The sequence below is a fragment of the Arachis hypogaea genome, chromosome 3 (genome assembly GCF_003086295.3).
Source record: "Arachis hypogaea cultivar Tifrunner chromosome 3, arahy.Tifrunner.gnm2.J5K5, whole genome shotgun sequence".
Lineage (NCBI taxonomy): Eukaryota > Viridiplantae > Streptophyta > Magnoliopsida > Fabales > Fabaceae > Arachis > Arachis hypogaea.
In genome coordinates, this window is record NC_092038.1 from 36,774,916 (window position 1) to 36,791,926 (window position 17,011).

At 39.0% G+C, this 17,011-nt stretch overlaps 1 non-coding gene across 1 annotated transcript; it reads left to right on the plus strand.

Annotated features, from left to right (window-relative positions):
• The first annotated feature begins 1,127 nt into the window (after positions 1-1,127).
• LOC112793615 (small nucleolar RNA R71) lies at positions 1,128-1,235 on the plus strand. Its single transcript, XR_003198312.1, has one exon. It is a non-coding gene; the product is annotated as a small nucleolar RNA R71 (small nucleolar RNA).
• The last annotated feature ends 15,776 nt before the right edge of the window (positions 1,236-17,011 follow it).

A 17,011-nucleotide genomic window follows, 5' to 3' on the forward strand; every position in this document is an offset into this window, starting at 1 on the left:
TGAAAACTTCCCAGGATCCTGTCTCTTTTGAGGTAGTTTCTGCTTAGACAAGTCATCCAGTTCTTTGGTGAGCAAAGGGGGTTCATCCTCCCAAGTCTCATTTCCAAATAACTTGTCATTCAACTTCATGATTGCTCCAAGGTATTTAGCAACTTGCTCTTCAGTGACATACTCATCCTCTTCAGAGGAAGAATACTCATCAGAGCTCATGAATGGCAGAAGTAAGTCCAATGGAATTTCTATGGTCTCATTTTGAGCCTTAGATTCCCATGGTTCCTCATTGGGGGACTCATTGGAGGTCAGTGGACGTCCATTGAGGTCTTCCTCAGTGGCGTTCACTGCCTCTCTTCCCTCCCAAAATTCGGCCATATTGATGGCCTTGCATTCTCCTTTTGGATTTTCTTCTGTATTGCTTGGGAGAGTACTAGGAGGGAGTTCAGTAATTTTCTTGCTCAGCTGACCCACTTGTCCTCCAAATTTCTAATGGAGGACCTTGTTTCAGTCATGAAACTTTGAGTGGTTTTGATCAGATCAGAGACCATGGTTGCTAAGTCAGAGGTATTCTGCTTAGAACTCTCTATCTGTTGCTGAGAAGATGATGGAAAAGGCTTGCTATTGCTAAACCTGTTTCTTCCACCATTATTGTTGTTGAAACCTTGTTGAGGTCTCTGTTGATCCTTCCATGAAAAATTTGGATGATTTCTCCATGAAGGATTATAGGTGTTTCCATAGGGTTCTCCCATGTAATTCACCTCTTCCATTGAAGGGTTCTCAGGATCATAAGCTTCTTCCTCAGATGAAGCTTCCTTAGTACTGCTTGGTGCATTTTGCATTCCAGACAGACTTTGAGAAATCATATTGACTTGTTAAGTCAATATTTTGTTCTGAGCCAATATGGCATTCAGGGTGTCAATCTCAAGAACTCATTTCTTCTGACTAGTCCCATTGTTCACAGGATTCCTTTCAGAAGTGTACATGAATTGGTTATTTGCAACCATTTCAATCAGCTCTTGAGCTTCTGTAGGCGTCTTCTTCAGATGAAGAGAGCCTCCAGCAGAGCTATCCAAAGACATTTTGGATAGTTCAGAGAGACCATCATAGAAAATACCTATGATGCTCCATTCAGAAAGCATATTAGAAGGACACTTTCTGATTAATTTTTTGTATCTTTCCCAAGCTTCATAGAGGGATTCTCCTTCCTTCTGTCTGAAGGTTTGGACTTCCACTCTAAGCTTACTCAATTTTTGAGGTGGAAAGAACTTTGCCAAGAAGGCATTGACTAGCGTTTCCCAAGAGTCCAGGCTTTCTTTAGGTTGAGAGTCCAACTATGTTCTAGCTCTGTCTTTTACAGCAAAAGGGAATAGCATAAGTCTGTAGACCTCAGGGTCAACCCCATTAGTCTTGACAGTGTCACAGATTTGCAAGAATTCAGCTAAAAACTGATGAGGATCTTCCAATGGAAGTCCATGGAACTTGCAATTCTGTTGCATTAGAGAAACTAATTGAGGCTTAAGCTCAATGTTGTTTGCTCCAATGGCAGGGATAGAGATGCTTCTCCCATAGAAGTTGGGAGTAGGTGCAGTAAAGTCACCCAGCACCTTCCTTGCATTGTTGGCATTGTTGTTTTCGGCTGCCATGAGCTCTTCTTTCTTGAAGAATTCGGTTAGGTCCTCTACAGAGAATTTGTGCCTTAGCTTCTCTTAGCTTTCGCTTCAAGGTCCTTTCAGGTTCAGGGTCAGCCTCAACAAGAATGCTTTTGTCTTTGCTCCTGCTCATAAGAAAGAGAAGAGAACAAGGAAATATGGAATCCTCTATGTCACAGTATAGAGATTCCTTGAGGTGTCAGAAGAAAAAGAAAAATGGAAGGCAGAAGTAGAAAATTCGAACTTATCAAAGAAGATGGAGTTCAAATTTTGCATTAAGGAATATTGTTAGTCCATAAATAGAAGGATGTGAGAAGAAGGGAAGCAATTTTCAAAAATTAAGTAAAAGATTTTGAAAACATTTTGAAAAACATTACTTGATTTTCGAAAACCAAGAGTGGAAAAGAAATCAAGTGATTTTTGAAAAAGATTTTGAAATTAGATATCAAAAAGATTTGATTGAAAACTATTTTGAAAAAGGTGTGGTTAAGAAGATATGATTAGTTTTAAAAAAAATGTGATTGAGAAGATATGATTTGAAAAACATTTTTAAAAAGATTTGATTTTAAAAATTAATGACTTGGCTATCAAGAAAAGATATGATTCAAACATTAAACCTTCCTCAACAGAAAAGGCAACATGCTTGAAATGTTGAATCAAATCATTAATTGATAGCAAGTATCTTTGAAAAAGGAAAGAAACTGATTTTGAAAAAGATTTGATTGAAAAGATATGATTTGAAAAAGATTTGATTTTGAAAAACTTTGAAAACCTGAAAAAAAAATGCATTGAAAAACAGAATCTTCCCCCTTGTGCCATCCTGGTGTTAAACGCCCAGAATGGTGCACATTCTGGCGTTTAACGCCCAAAACTATACCCTTTTGGGCGTTAAACGCCCAACCAGGTACCCTGGCTGGCGTTTAAACGCCAGTCTGTCCTTCTTCACTGGGCGTTTTGAACGCCCAGTTTTTTCTGTGCAATTCCTCTGCTGTATGTTCTGAATCTTCAATTCTCTGTATCATTGACTTGAGAAGACACAAATTAAAAATATTTTTGGATTTTTAATAATAAGGAAAAATCAAAATACAACTAAAATCAAATAACAATGCATGCAAGACACCAAACTTAGCAGTTTGTATACTACTGACACTAATGAGAATGCATATGAGACACATAAACACTCAAGTCAAGAGAATTCAAAGATTAGAGTAAGAAATCATCAATAACATCTTGAAGATCCTTAAGACACATGAATGAATGCATGCAATTGACACCAAACGTGAAATGAGACACTAGACTCAAACAAGAAATATTTTTGGATTTTATGATTTTGTAATATTTTTTTGTGTTTTTCGAAAATTAAGTGAAAAAAAGTATCAAGATTCTTAATGAGAATTCCAGGAATCAGTGCAATGCTAGTCTAAGACTCCGGTCCAGGAATTAAACATGGCTTCACAGCCAGCCAAGCTTTCAAAGAAAGCTTCGGTCCAAAACACTAGACATGGCCAATGGCTAGCCAAGCCTTAGCAGATCACTGCTCCAAAAGCAAGATTGATAGAAATCAACAACCTCTTGTGATGACAAGTTGAAACCTCGGTCCAATGAAATTAGACATGGCTTCACAGCCAGCCAGATTTCAACAAATCATCATGAAACTCTAGAATTCATCTTCAAGAATTTCGAAAAAAAAATACCTAATCTAAGCAACAAGATGAACCGTCAGTTGTCCAAACTCAACAATCCCCGGCAACGGCGCCAAAAACTTGGCGTTGTTGCCGGATCAAAACTTGGCACTGTTATTGCAGGGAACAAATGCGAAACCGGAGTTAGGACATTTAATTCCCCGGCAACGGCGCCAAAAACTTGGTATGTGAAATTGTGATCAATTCTTTTCACAACTCAAATAATCCCTAGTAATGGCCCCAAAAACTTGGTGCTCAATACCATGGCATAAACACAACTTCGCACAACTAACCAGCAAGTGTACTGGGTCGTCCAAGTAATAAACCTTACGCGAGTAAGGGTCGATCCCACAGAGATTGTTGGTATGAAGCAAGCTATGGTCACCTTGTAAATCTCAGTCAGGCAAACTCAAATGGGTACGGTGATAAACGCATAAAACATAAAGATAAAGATAGAGATACTTATGTAATTCATTGGTAGGAACTTCAGACAAGCATATGAAGATGCCTTCCCTTCCGTCTCTCTGCTTTCCTACTGTCTTCATCCAATCCTTCTTACTCCTTTCCATGGCAAGCTTAAGCAAGGGTTTCACCGTTGTCAGTGGCTACCTCCCATCCTCTCAGTGGAAATGTTCAACGCACCCTGTCACGGCACGGCTATCCATCTGTCGGTTCTCGATCAGGCCGGAATAGAATCCAGTGATTCTTTTGCGTCTGTCACTAACGCCCCGCCCTCAGGAGTTTGAAGCACGTCACAGTCATTCAATCATTGAATCCTACTCAGAATACCACAGACAAGGTTAGACCTTCCGGATTCTCTTGAATGCCGCCATCAGTTCTAGCCTCCACGAAGATTCTGGTTAAAGAATCCAAGAGATATCCACCCAATCTAAGGTAGAACGGAGGTGGTTGTCAGGCACACGTTCATAGGTGAGAATGATGATGAGTGTCACGGATCATCACATTCATCAAGTTGAAGAACAAGTGATATCTTAGAACAAGAACAAGCGGAATTGAATAGAAGAACAATAGTAATTGCATTAATACTCGAGGTACAGCAGAGCTCCACACCTTAATCTATGGTGTGTAGAAACTCCACCGTTGAAAATACATAAGAACAAGGTCTAGGCATGGCCGAATGGCCAGCCTTCCAATGATCTAAGATAGCATCAAAACAAAGATAACTACCCAGATGTCTCAATACAATAGTAAAAGGTCCTACTTATAGAAAACTAGTAGCCTAGGGTGTACAGAGATGAGTAAATGACATAAAAATCCACTTCCGGGCCCACTTGGTGTGTGCTTGGGCTGAGCAATGAAGCATTTTCGTGTAGAGACTCTTCTTGGAGTTAAACGCCAGCTTTTATGCCAGTTTGGGCATTTAACTCCCATTTTGGTGCCAGTTCCGGCGTTTAACGCTGGAATTCCTGAGGGTGACTTTGAACGCCGGTTTGGGCCATCAAATCTTGGGCAAAGTATGGACTATCATATATTGCTGGAAAGCCCAGGATGTCTACTTTCCAACGCCGTTAAGAGCGCGCCGATTAGGCTTCTGTAGCTCCAGAAAATCCACTTCGAGTGCAGGGAGGTCAGAATCCAACAGCATCTGCAGTCCTTTTTGGTCTCTGAATCAGATTTTTGCTCAGGTCCCTCAATTTCAGCCAGAAAATACCTGAAATCACAGAAAAACACACAAACTCATAGTAAAGTCCAGAAAAGTGAATTTTAACTAAAAACTAATAAAAATATACTAAAAACTAACTAGATCATACTAAAAACATACTAAAAACAATGCCAAAAAGCGTACAAATTATCCGCTCATCAAGTCCCCATTCAATTGAAGGACTAATTCACCTCTGTTGACATCTATCACAGCTCCTGCTGTGGCTAGGAAAGGTCTTCCAAGGATGATGCAATCATCCTCTTCCTTCCTAGTGTCTAAGATTATGAAATCAGCAGGGATGTAAAGGCCTTTAACCTTTACTAGCACGTCCTCCACTATTCCATAAGCTTGTCTCACTGACTTGTCTGCCAATTGCAATGAGAACAAGGCAGGTTGTACCTCAATGATCCCCAGCTTCTCCATTACAGAGAGTGGCATAAGATTTATCCCTGACCCCAGATCACATAGAGCTTTTTCAAAGCTCATGGTGCCAATGGTACAAGGTATTAAGAACTTGCCAGGATCTTGTTTCTTTTGAGGTAGAGTTTTCTGAATCCAAGTGTCTAGTTCACTAATCAGCAAGGGAGGTTCACTTTCCCAAGTCTCATTACCAAACAACTTGGCATTCAGCTTCATGATAGCTCCTAAATATTGAGCAACTTGCTCTCCAGTCACATCTTCATCCTCTTCAGAGGAAGAATAGTCTTCAGAGCTCATGAATGGCAGAAGGAGATTTAATGGAATCTCTATGGTCTCTGTATGAGCCTCAGATTCCTCTGGATCCTTAATAGGAAACTCCTTCTTTCTTGAGGGACGTCCCAGGAGGTCTTCCTCACTAGGATTTTCGTCCTCCTCCTCCCCTGTGCATTCGGCCATATTGATTAAATCAATGGCCTTGCACTCTCCTTTTGGATTCTCTTCTGTATTGCTTGGGAGAATACTGGGAGGAGTTTCAATGACTTTCTTACTCAGCTGGCCCACTTGTGCCTCCAGATTTCTAATGGAAGATCTTGTTTCATTCATGAAACTGAAAGTGGCCTTTGACAGGTCAGAGACTATATTGGCTAGATTAGAAGTGTTTTGTTCTGAATTCTCTGTCTGTTGCTGAGAAGATGATGGATATGGCTTACTATTGCTCAGCCTATTGCGTCCACCATTGTTAAAGCCTTGTTGAGGCTTTTGTTGATCCTTCCAGGAGAAATTTGGATGATTTCTCCATGATGGGTTATAGGTGTTTCCATAAGGTTCACCCATGTAATTAACCTCTGCCATGGCAGGGTTCTCATGATCATAAGCTTCTTCAGAAGCTACCTCTCTAGTACTGTTGGATGCATGTTGCAATCCATTCAGATTTTGAGAGATTATGTTGACCTGTTGAGTCAACATTTTGTTCTGAGCCAATATGGCATTCAGAGCATCAATTTCAAGAACTCCTTTCTTCTGAGGTATCCCATTATTCACGGAATTCCTCTCAGAGGTATACATGAATTGGTTGTTTGCAACCATGTCAATGAGTTCTTGAGCCTCTTCAGGTGTTTTCTTCAGGTGAATAGATCCACCTGCAGAATGGTCCAATGACATTTTCGAAAATTCAGAGAGACCATAATAGAATATATCTAATAGGGTCCATTCTGAAAACATGTCAGATGGACATCTTTTGGTCAGCTGCTTGTATCTTTCCCAAGCTTCATAGAGGGATTCACCATCTTTTTGTTTGAAGGTTTGAACATCCACTCTTAGCTTACTCAGCTTTTGAGGAGGAAAGAATTTATCCAAGAAGGCAGTGACCAGCTTATCCAAGGAGTCCAGGCTATCCTTAGGTTGTGAATCCAACCATATTCTAGCTCTGTCTCTTACAGCCAAAGGGAAAAGCATGAGTCTGTAGACTTCAGGATCAACTCCATTTGTCTTTACAGTCTCACAGATCTGCAAGAACTCAGTTAAAAACTGATAAGGATCTTCAGATGGAAGTCCATAAAACTTGCAGTTTTGTTGCATTAATGCAACTAGTTGAGGCTTAAGCTCAAAGTTATTGGCTCCAATGGCAGGAATGGAGATGCTTCTTCCATCAAACTTGGACGTTGGCTTTGTGAAGTCACCAAGCATTCTCCTTGCATTATTATTATTATTTTCGGCTGCCATGTCATTCTCTTGTTCGAAAATTTCTGAAAGGTTGTTTCTGGATTGTTGTAATTTAGCTTCTCTTAATTTTCTTTTGAGAGTCCTTTCAGGTTCTGGATCAATTTCAACAAGAGTGCCTTTTTCCCTGTTCCTGCTCATATGAAAGAGAAGAAAACAAGAAAAGAAAGAGAAATCCTCTATGTCACAGTATAGAGATTCCCTTATGTTAGTAGAAGAAGAAAGGGGTTAGAAGAATGGAGATGGGGGTTCGGATTTTTGGATGAAGAGAGGTGAAGAGAAGTGTTAGTAATTAAATAATAGAAGAAGAAAAGAGAAGGGAGATTTCGAAAATAATTTTTGAAAAAGAGGTTAGTAATTTTCGAAAATCAAAGATAAAATATAATTAAAATTAAAATTTAAAACAAAAAGAATTTTTGAAAAAGAGATGAGATATTTTCGAAAATTAGAGAAGGAAAAGTAGTTAGGTGGTTTTGAAAAAGATAAGAAACAAACAAAAAGTTAGTTAGTTGATTGAAAAAAAGATTTGAAATCAAATTTGAAAAAGATAAGAAGATAAGAAGTTAGATAAGATATTTTGAAATCAAATTTTGAAAAAGATAAAATTTTTGAAAAAGATAAGATAAAAGATAAAAAGATAAAAAAGATATATTTTGAAAAAGATTTAATTTTTAAAATGACTTAACTAACAAGAAACTACAAGATAAGATTCTAGAACTTAAAGATTGAACATTTCTTAACAAGAAAGTAACAAACTTCAAATTTTTGAACCAATCACATTAATTGTTAGCTAATTTTCGAAAATATGGTATAAAAGATAAGAAAAATATTTTGAAAAATAATTTTTAAAATTTTCGAAAATAAAAAAAAATGAAAAAGATATGATTTTTGAAAAAGATTTTGAAAAGATAAGATTTTTAAAATTGAAATTTTGACTTGACTTGTGAGAAACAACTAATTTTAAAAATTTTTGACCAAGTCAACCCCAAAATTTCGAAAATTTGGAGAAAAATAAGGAAAAGATATTTTTTTTATTTTTGAATTTTTAATTATGAGAGAGAAAAACAACAAAAATACTAAATGCATGAAATTTTTTAGATCAAAACAATGAATGCATGCAAGAATGCTATGAATGTCAAGATGAACACCAAGAACACTTTGAGGATCATGATGAACATCAAGAACATAATTTTTGAAAAATTTTTGATGCAAAGAAAACATGCAAGACACCAAACTCAGAAATCTTTAATGCATGAAAGATATGAATGCAAAGATGCACATGAAAAACATGAAAAGACACAAAACAAGAAATCATCAAGATCAAACAAGAAGACTTGTCAAGAACAACTTGAAGATCATGAAGAACACTATGAATGCATGAGATTTTCGAAAAAATGCCAGAAAAATTTTAAAAACATGTAATTGACACCAAACTTAAAAATTGACTCAAGACTCAAACAAGAAACACAAAATATTTTTGGTTTTTATGATTTTATGATTTTTTTGTATTTTTATTAATTTTTTCGAAAAACATTTTTGGAAAAACGAAAAAGAAAAGAAAAAAAATTTTTGAAAAAGATTTTTGAAAAGAAAATTACCTAATCTGAACAACAAGATGAACCGTTAGTTGTCCATACTCGAACAATCCCCGGCAACGGCGCCAAAAACTTGGTGGACGAAATTGTGATCACTATTCTTTGAGTTGCATTCATTGTAAAATTATGGAATTTAGAAATTGGCACGAGTGGACACAACTCCGTTCAACTAACCAGCAAGTGTACTGGGTCGTCCAAGTAATAAACCTTACGCGAGTAAGGGTCGATCCCACAGAGATTGTTGGTATGAAGCAAGCTATGGTCACCTTGTAAATCTCAGTTAGGCAGATTAAATTGGTTTATGGGTTTTCGAAAATAGAAATAAGAAAATAGAAATAATAAAAGGGATAGAGTACTCATGCAGATTCATTGGTGGGAATTTCAGATAAGCGAATGGAGATACTGTATGGCTCAAGGACGCCTGCTCTCCTACTGCTTCAACTCAATCCTTCTTACTCCTTTCCATGGCAAGCTGTGTATAGGGGTTCACCGTTCGACGATGGCTACTTTGAATCCTCTTGGGAAAATGATCCTCTGCGGCTGTCACTCGCATGGCTAATCGTCTGGAGGCATCACCTGGCCGAAGGCTACATCCCATCCTCGCAGTGAAAACTACGCTCACGCGCTCTGTCACAGCACGGCTAATCACTGGTTGGTTCCCGCTCCTACTGGAATAGAATCCCTTGATTCTTTTGCGTCTGTCACTAACGCCCAGCACTTGCAAGTTTGAAGTACGTCACAGTCATTCATTACCGGAATCCTACTCGGAATACCACAGACAAGGTTAGACTTTTCGGATTCCCAGGATCCTACTCGGAATACCACAGACAAGGTGAGACTTTCCGGATCCTCATAAATGCCACCATCTATCTAGCTTATACCACGAAGATTCTGTTGGGGAATCTAAGAGATACACATTCAAGCTCTGTTGCATGTAGAACGGAAGTGGTTGTCAATCACGTGCGTTCATAAGTGAGAATGATAATGAGGGTTACTTAATCATCACATTCATCATGTTCTTGGGTACGAATGAATATCTTGGAATAAGAATAAGAGAGATTTGAATAAAAGAAAATAGAATTGCATTAATACTTGAGGTACAGCAGAGCTCCACACCCTTAGTCTATGGTGTGCAGAAACTCCACCGTTGAAAATACATAAGCAAAAGGTTCAGGCATGGCCGAATGGCTAGCCCCCATGTGGTCACAAGACCGAATGATCAAAGACTTCTAATACAATAGTTAAATGTTCTATTTATAATAAACTAGCTCCTAGGGTTTACATGAGTAAGTAATTGATGCATAAATCCACTTCCGGGGCCCACTTGGTGTATGTTTGGGCTGAGCTTGATCAATCCACGAGCTGAGGCTTCTCTTGGAGTTGAACTCTGAGTTATGACGTGTTTTGGGCGTTCAACTCCGGATCATGACGTTTTTCTGGCGTTTAACTCCAGACAGCAGCATGTACTTTGCGTTCAACGCCAAGTTACGTCGTCAATCTCCGAATAAAGTATGGACTATTATATATTGCTGGAAAGCCCTGGATGTCTACTTTCCAACGCCGTTAAGAGCGCGCCATTTGGAGTTCTGTAGCTCCAGAAAATCCATTTCGAGTGCAGGGAGGTCAGATTCCAACAGCATCAGCAGTCCTTTTGTCAGCCTTTTTCAGAGTTTTGCTCAAGTCCCTCAATTTTAGCCAGAATTTACCTGAAATCACAGAAAAACACACAAACTCATAGTAAAGTCCAGAAATGTGAATTTAACATAAAAACTAATGAAAACATCCCTAAAAGTAGCTCAAACTTACTAAAAACTATCTAAAAACAATGCCAAAAAGCGTATAAATTATCCGCTCATCAGAACACCTATAATTCCTCATGGAGAAATCATCCAAAATTCTCAGATCAACAAAAGCCTCAACAAGGCTTTAACAATGGTGGAAGAAATAGGCTAAGCAATAGCAAGCCTTTTTCATCATCTTCTCAGCAACAGACAGAGAATTCTGAGCAGAGTCCCTCTAACTTAGCAAACATAGTCTCTGATCTGTCTAAGGCCACTTTAAGTTTCATAACTGAAACAAGGTCCTCCATTAGAAATTTGGAGGCACAAGTGGGTCAGTTGAGTAAGAAAATCACTGAAACTCCTCCTAGTACTCTCCCAAGCAATACAGAAGAAAATCCAAAAAGAGAGTTCAAGGCCATTGATATTGTCTTTATGGCCAAATCCAAGGAGGAAGGGGAGGACGTGAATCCTAATGAGGAAGACCTTATCGGACGTCCCCCAGACAGAAAGGAGTTCTATATTGAGGACCTAAAGGAATCTGAGGCTCATATAGAAACCATAGAGATTCCATTAAACCTCCTTCTGCCATTCATGAGCTCTGAGAACTATTCTTCCTCTGAAGAGGATGAAGATGTAACTGAAGAGCAAGTTGCTCAATATCTAGGAGCCATCATGAAGTTGAATGCCAAGTTATTTGGTAATGAGACTTGGAAAGATGAACCTCCATTGCTCATTAGTGAACTAAATACATGGGTTCAGCAAACTTTACCTCAAAAGAAACAAGATTCTGGTAAATTCTTAATACCTTGTACCATAGGCACCATGACCTTTGAGAAGGCTCTGTATGACCTGGGGTCAGGTATAAATCTTATGCCACTCTCTGTAATGAAGAAGCTGGGGATCTTTGAGGTATAAGCTGCAAGAATCTCATTAGAGATGGCAGACAAGTCAATAAAACAAGCTTATGGATTGGCAGAGGACGTGTTAGTGAAGGTTAAAGGCCTTTACATCTCTGCTGATTTCATAATCTTAGTCACTGGGAAGAATGAGAATGAATCCATCATTCTTGGAAGACCTTTCCTAGCCACAGCAGGAGCTGTGACTGATGTTGACAGAGGAGAGCTAGTCCTTCAATTGAATGGGGACTACCTTGTGTTTAAAGCTCAAGGATCTTCCTCTGCAACCATGGAGAGGAAGCATGAAAAGCTTCTCTCAATACAGAGTCAAACAAAGCCCCCACAGTCAAACTCTAAGTTTGGTGTTGGGAGGCCACAATGAAACTCTAAGTTTGGTGTTGAACCCCCACAACCAAACTCTAGTTTGGTGTTGGGAGGTTCCAACAATGCTCTGATGATATGTGAAGCTCCATGAGAGCTCACTGTCAAGCTATTGACATTAAAGAAGTGCTTATTGGGAGGCAACCCAATTTTTACTTATATATATTTCTATTGTTCTTTTATGTTTTATTAGGTTTATGATCATGTGGAGTCACATAACAATTGCAAAAATTAAAAACAGAATCAAAAACAGCATAAGAAAAAGCACACCCTGGAGGAAGTGCTTACTGGCTTTTAAACGCCAGTAAGGAGCATCTGGCTGGCGTTCAATGCCAGAACAGAGCATGAAACTGGCGTTGAATGCCAGAAACAAGCAGCATTCTGGCATTTAAACGCCAGGATTGCACCCTGAAGAGAGCTGGTGTTAAACGCCAGAAATAAGCATAGAGCTGGCGTTTAACGCCAGAAACAAGCATAGAGCTGGCATTCAACGCCAGAAACAAGCATCAGTCTGGTGTTAAACGCCAGGATTACATGCAGAGGGCATTTTACACACCTAAAGGGTGCATGGATGAGAAATCCTTGACACCTCAGGATCTGTGGACCCCACAGGATCACCTCAGGATCTGTGGACCCCACAGGATCTCCAACTACCTTCTCCATCTCTCTCACACTTTTTCACAACACTCTTTCCAAAACATAATTTACCAATCACCTCAATCACCCTTCCCCATCACCTCTTCACCACTCACATCCATCCATTCTTCCCCAAAAACCCCCTACCTACCTTCAAATTCAAAATCTCCTTCCCACCCAAACCCACCCTAAATGACCGAACCCCATTCCCTCTTCCTCCACTATATAAACCCCTCCATCCTTCTTCATTTTCACACAACACAACCCTCTCTTCTCCCCCTTGGCCAAAACCCACACATCTCTCCCTTTCCTCCACATCTTTCTTCTCTTGCTCGAGGACGAGCAACATTCTAAGTTTGGTGTGGTAAAAGCATAGCTTTTTTGTTTTTTCATAACCATCTATGGCACCTAAGATCGGAGAAACCTCTAGAAAGAGGAAAGGGAAGACAAAAGCTTCTACCTCCAAGTCATGGGAGATGGAAAAATTCATCTTAAAAGCCCATCAAGACCACTTCTATGAAGTTATGGCCAAGAAAAAGGTGATCCCTGAGGTCCCTTTCATGCTCAAGAAAAATGAGTATCCAAAGATCCGATATGACATCCAAAGAAGAGGTTGGGAAGTTCTTACCAACCCCATTCAACAAGTTGGAATCTTAATAGTTCAAGAGTTCTATGCAAATGCATGGATCACTAGGAACCATGATCAAAGTATGAACCCGAATCCAAAGAATTATCTTACAATGGTTCGGGGAAACTGCTTAGATTTCAGTCCGGAAAATGTGAGGTTGGAATTTAACTTACCTATGATGCAAGAAGACGCACGCCCCTACACTAGAAGGGTCAACTTTGATCAAAGGTTGGACCAAGTCCTCATGGTCATATGTATGGAAGGAGCTCAATGGAAAAGAGACTCTAAAGGAAAGCCAGTTCAATTGAGAAGACTGGATCTTAAGCCTGTGGCTAGAGGATGGTTGGAGTTCATCCAACGCTCCATCATTCCTACTAGCAACCGATCTGAAGTAACTGTGGATCGGGCCATCATGATCCATAGCATCATGATTGGAGAGGAAGTAGAAGTTCATGAAGTCATCTCTCTAGAACACTACAAAGTAGCCGAAAAGCCCTCCACCTTGGCAAGGCTAACTTTTCCTCATCTCATTTGCCATCTATGCTACTCAGCTGGAGTTGTCATAGAAGGAGACATCCTCATTGAAGAGGACAAGCCCATCACTAAGAAGAGGATGTAGCAAACAAAAGAGGACATCCATGGATCTCAAGAGATGCATGAGAAAGCTCATCATCAAGAAATCCCTGAGATGCCTCGAGGGATGCATTTTTCTCTAAACAACTATTGGGAACAACTCAACACTTCTCTAGAAGGATTGAGTCATGATATGAACCAATTAAGGGTGGAACACCAAGAGCACTCCATCATTCTCAATGAGATTAGAGAAGATCAAAGAGCTATGAGGGAAGAGCAACAAAGGCAAGAAATAGACATAGAGGAGCTCAAGAACACCATTGGTCCTTCAAGGAGAAGGCGCCACCATCACTAAGGTGGACTCATTCCTTAACTTCTTTATTCTTATCTCTCTGTTTTTCGGTTTATGAGCTTCATGTTTGCCTATGTTTGTGTCTTTACTACATGATCATTAGTTTTTAGTAACTATGTCTTAAGGCTATGAATAATTCCATGAATCCTTCACCTTTCTTAAATGAAAAATGTTTTTAATACAAAAGAACAAGAAGTACATGAGTTTCGAATTCATCCTTGAATTTAGTTTAATTATATTGATGTGGTGACAATACTTTTTGTTTTCTGAATGAATGTTTGAACAGTGCATATTTTTGATCTTGTTGTTTATGAATATTGAAATTGTTGGCTCTTGAAAGAATGATGAAAAAGAGAAATGTTATTGATGATATGAAAAATCATAAAATTGATTCTTGAAGCAATAAAAAGCAGTGAATAACAAAAGCTTGCAAAAAAAAAGAAAAAAAGTGACGAAAAAAATATAAAAGAAAAAGAAAAAGCAAGCAAAAAAGCCAATAGCCCTTAAAACCAAAAGGCAAGGGTAAAAAGGATCCAAGGCTTTGAGCATCAATGGATAGGAGGGCCCAAGGAAATAAAATCCAGACCTAAGCGGCTAAATCAAGTTGTCCCTAACCATGTGCTTGTGGCATGCAGGTCCAAGTGAAAAGCTTGAGACTGAGTGGTTAAAGTTGTGATCCAAAGCAAAAAGAGTGTACTTAAGAGCTCTAGACACCTCTAACTGGGGACTTTAGCAAAGCTGAGTCACAATCTGAAAAGGTTCACTCAGTCATGTGTCTGTGGCATTTATGTATCCGGTGGTAATACTGGAAAATAAAGTGCTTAGGGCCACGGCCAAGACTCATAAAAGTAGCTGTGTTCAAGAATCAACATACTTAACTAGGAGAATCAATAACACTATCTAAACTCTGAGTTCCTATAGATGGTAATCATTCTAAATTTCAAAGGATAAAGTGAAGATGCCAAAACTGTTCAGAAGCAAAAAGCTACAAGTCCCACTCATCTAATTAGAACTAATATTCATTGATATTTTGAGATTTATAGTATATTCTCTTCTTTTTATCTTATTTGATTTTCAGTTGTTTGGGGACAAGCAACAATTTAAGTTTAGTGTTGTGATGAGCGGATAATTTATATGCTTTTTGGCATTATTTTTAGGTAGTTTCTAGTAGGATCTAGCTACTTTTAGGGATATTTTCATTATTTTTCATGCAAAATTCACATTTCTAGACTTTACAATGAGTTTATGTATTTTTCTGTGATTTCAGGTATTTTCTGGCTGAAATTGAAGGACCTGAGCCAAAATCTGATTCAGGCTAAAAAAGGACTGCTGATGTTATTGGATTCTGACCTCCCTGCACTCGAAATGGATTTTCTAGAGCTACAGAACTCTAAATGGCGCGATCTCAACGGCGTTGGAAAGTAGACATCTAGAGCTTTCCAGAAATATATAATAGTCCATACTTTGTTCGAGTTTAGACGATGAAAACTCTCGTTCAACGCCAGTTTCATGCTGCATTCTGGAGTAAAACGTTAGAAACACGTCACAAACCAGAGTTAAACGCCAAAAACACATTACAACTTGGCGTTTAACTCCAAGAGAAGCCTCTGCACGTGTAAAGCTCAAGCTCAGCCCAAGCACATACCAAAGTGGGCCCCGAAAGTGGATTTCTGCACTAAGACTTATTTCTGTAAACCCTAGTAACTAGTTTAGTATAAATAGAACTTTTTACTATTGTATTAGTAGTCTCTTAGACCATTTGTTCTTGGTTATTCCGGTTCCCTCTCTATGGCTGAAGCCAATGAACACTATTTTCACTTATGTATTTTCAACGGTGGAGTTTCTACACACCATAGATTAAGGTGTGGAGCTCTGCTGTACCTCGAGTTTTAATGCAAAGTACTACTGTTTTCTATTCAATTCATGCTTATTCTTATTTTAAGATATTCGCTGCACTCCAACCTAGTGGATGTGATGATCTGTTACACTCATCATCATCCGTCTCTATGAACGTGTGCTTGACAACCACTTTCGTTCTATCTTAGACCGAGCGTGTTTCTCTTGGATTCCTTGATCAGAATCTTCGTGGTATAAGCTAGAACCCTTTGGCGACCACTGTTGAGAATCCGAAAAGTCTAAACCTTGTTTGTGGTATTCCGAGTAGTATTCAAGGATTGAATGACTGTGACGAGCTTCAAACTCGCGATTGTTGGGCATAGTGACAGACACAAAAGAATCAATGGATTCTATTCCGACATGATCGAGAACCGACATATGATTAGCCATTCTGTGACAAGAGCATTCGGACCATTTTCACTGAGAGGATGGAAAGTAGCCATTGACAACGGTGGTGCCCTACATACAGCTTACTGATGAGCGGATAATTTGTACGCTTTTTGGCATTGTTTTTAGCATGTTTTTAGTATGATCTAGTTAGTTTTTAGTATATTTTTATTAGTTTTTAGTTAAAATTCACTTTTCTGGACTTTACTATGAGTTTGTGTGTTTTTCTGTGATTTCAGGTATTTTCTGGCTGAAATTGAGGGACCTTAGCAAAAATCTGATTCAGAGACTGAAAAGGACTGCAGATGCTGTTGGATTCTGACCTCCCTGCACTCGAAGTGGATTTTCTGGAGCTACAGAAACCCAATTGGCGCGCTCTCAACGGAGCTGGAAAGTAGACATCCGGGGCTTTCTAGCAATATATGATAGTCCATACTTTGCCCAAGATTTGATGGCCCAAATCGGGGTTCAAAGTCACCCTCAAGATTTCCAGCGTTAAACGCCGGAACTGGCACCAAAGTGGGAGTTAAACGCCCAAACTGGCACAAAAGCTGGCGTTTAACTCCAAGAAGAGTCTCTACACGAAAATGCTTCAATGCTCAACCCAAGCACACACCATGTGGGCCCAGAAGTGGATTTTTATGTCATTTACTCATCTCTGTAAACCTTAGGCTACTAGTTTTCTATAAGTAGGACCTTTTACTATTGTATTTTAATCTTTGGATCTTCTGATCTTTGGAATCTTTTGTTCTTTAGATC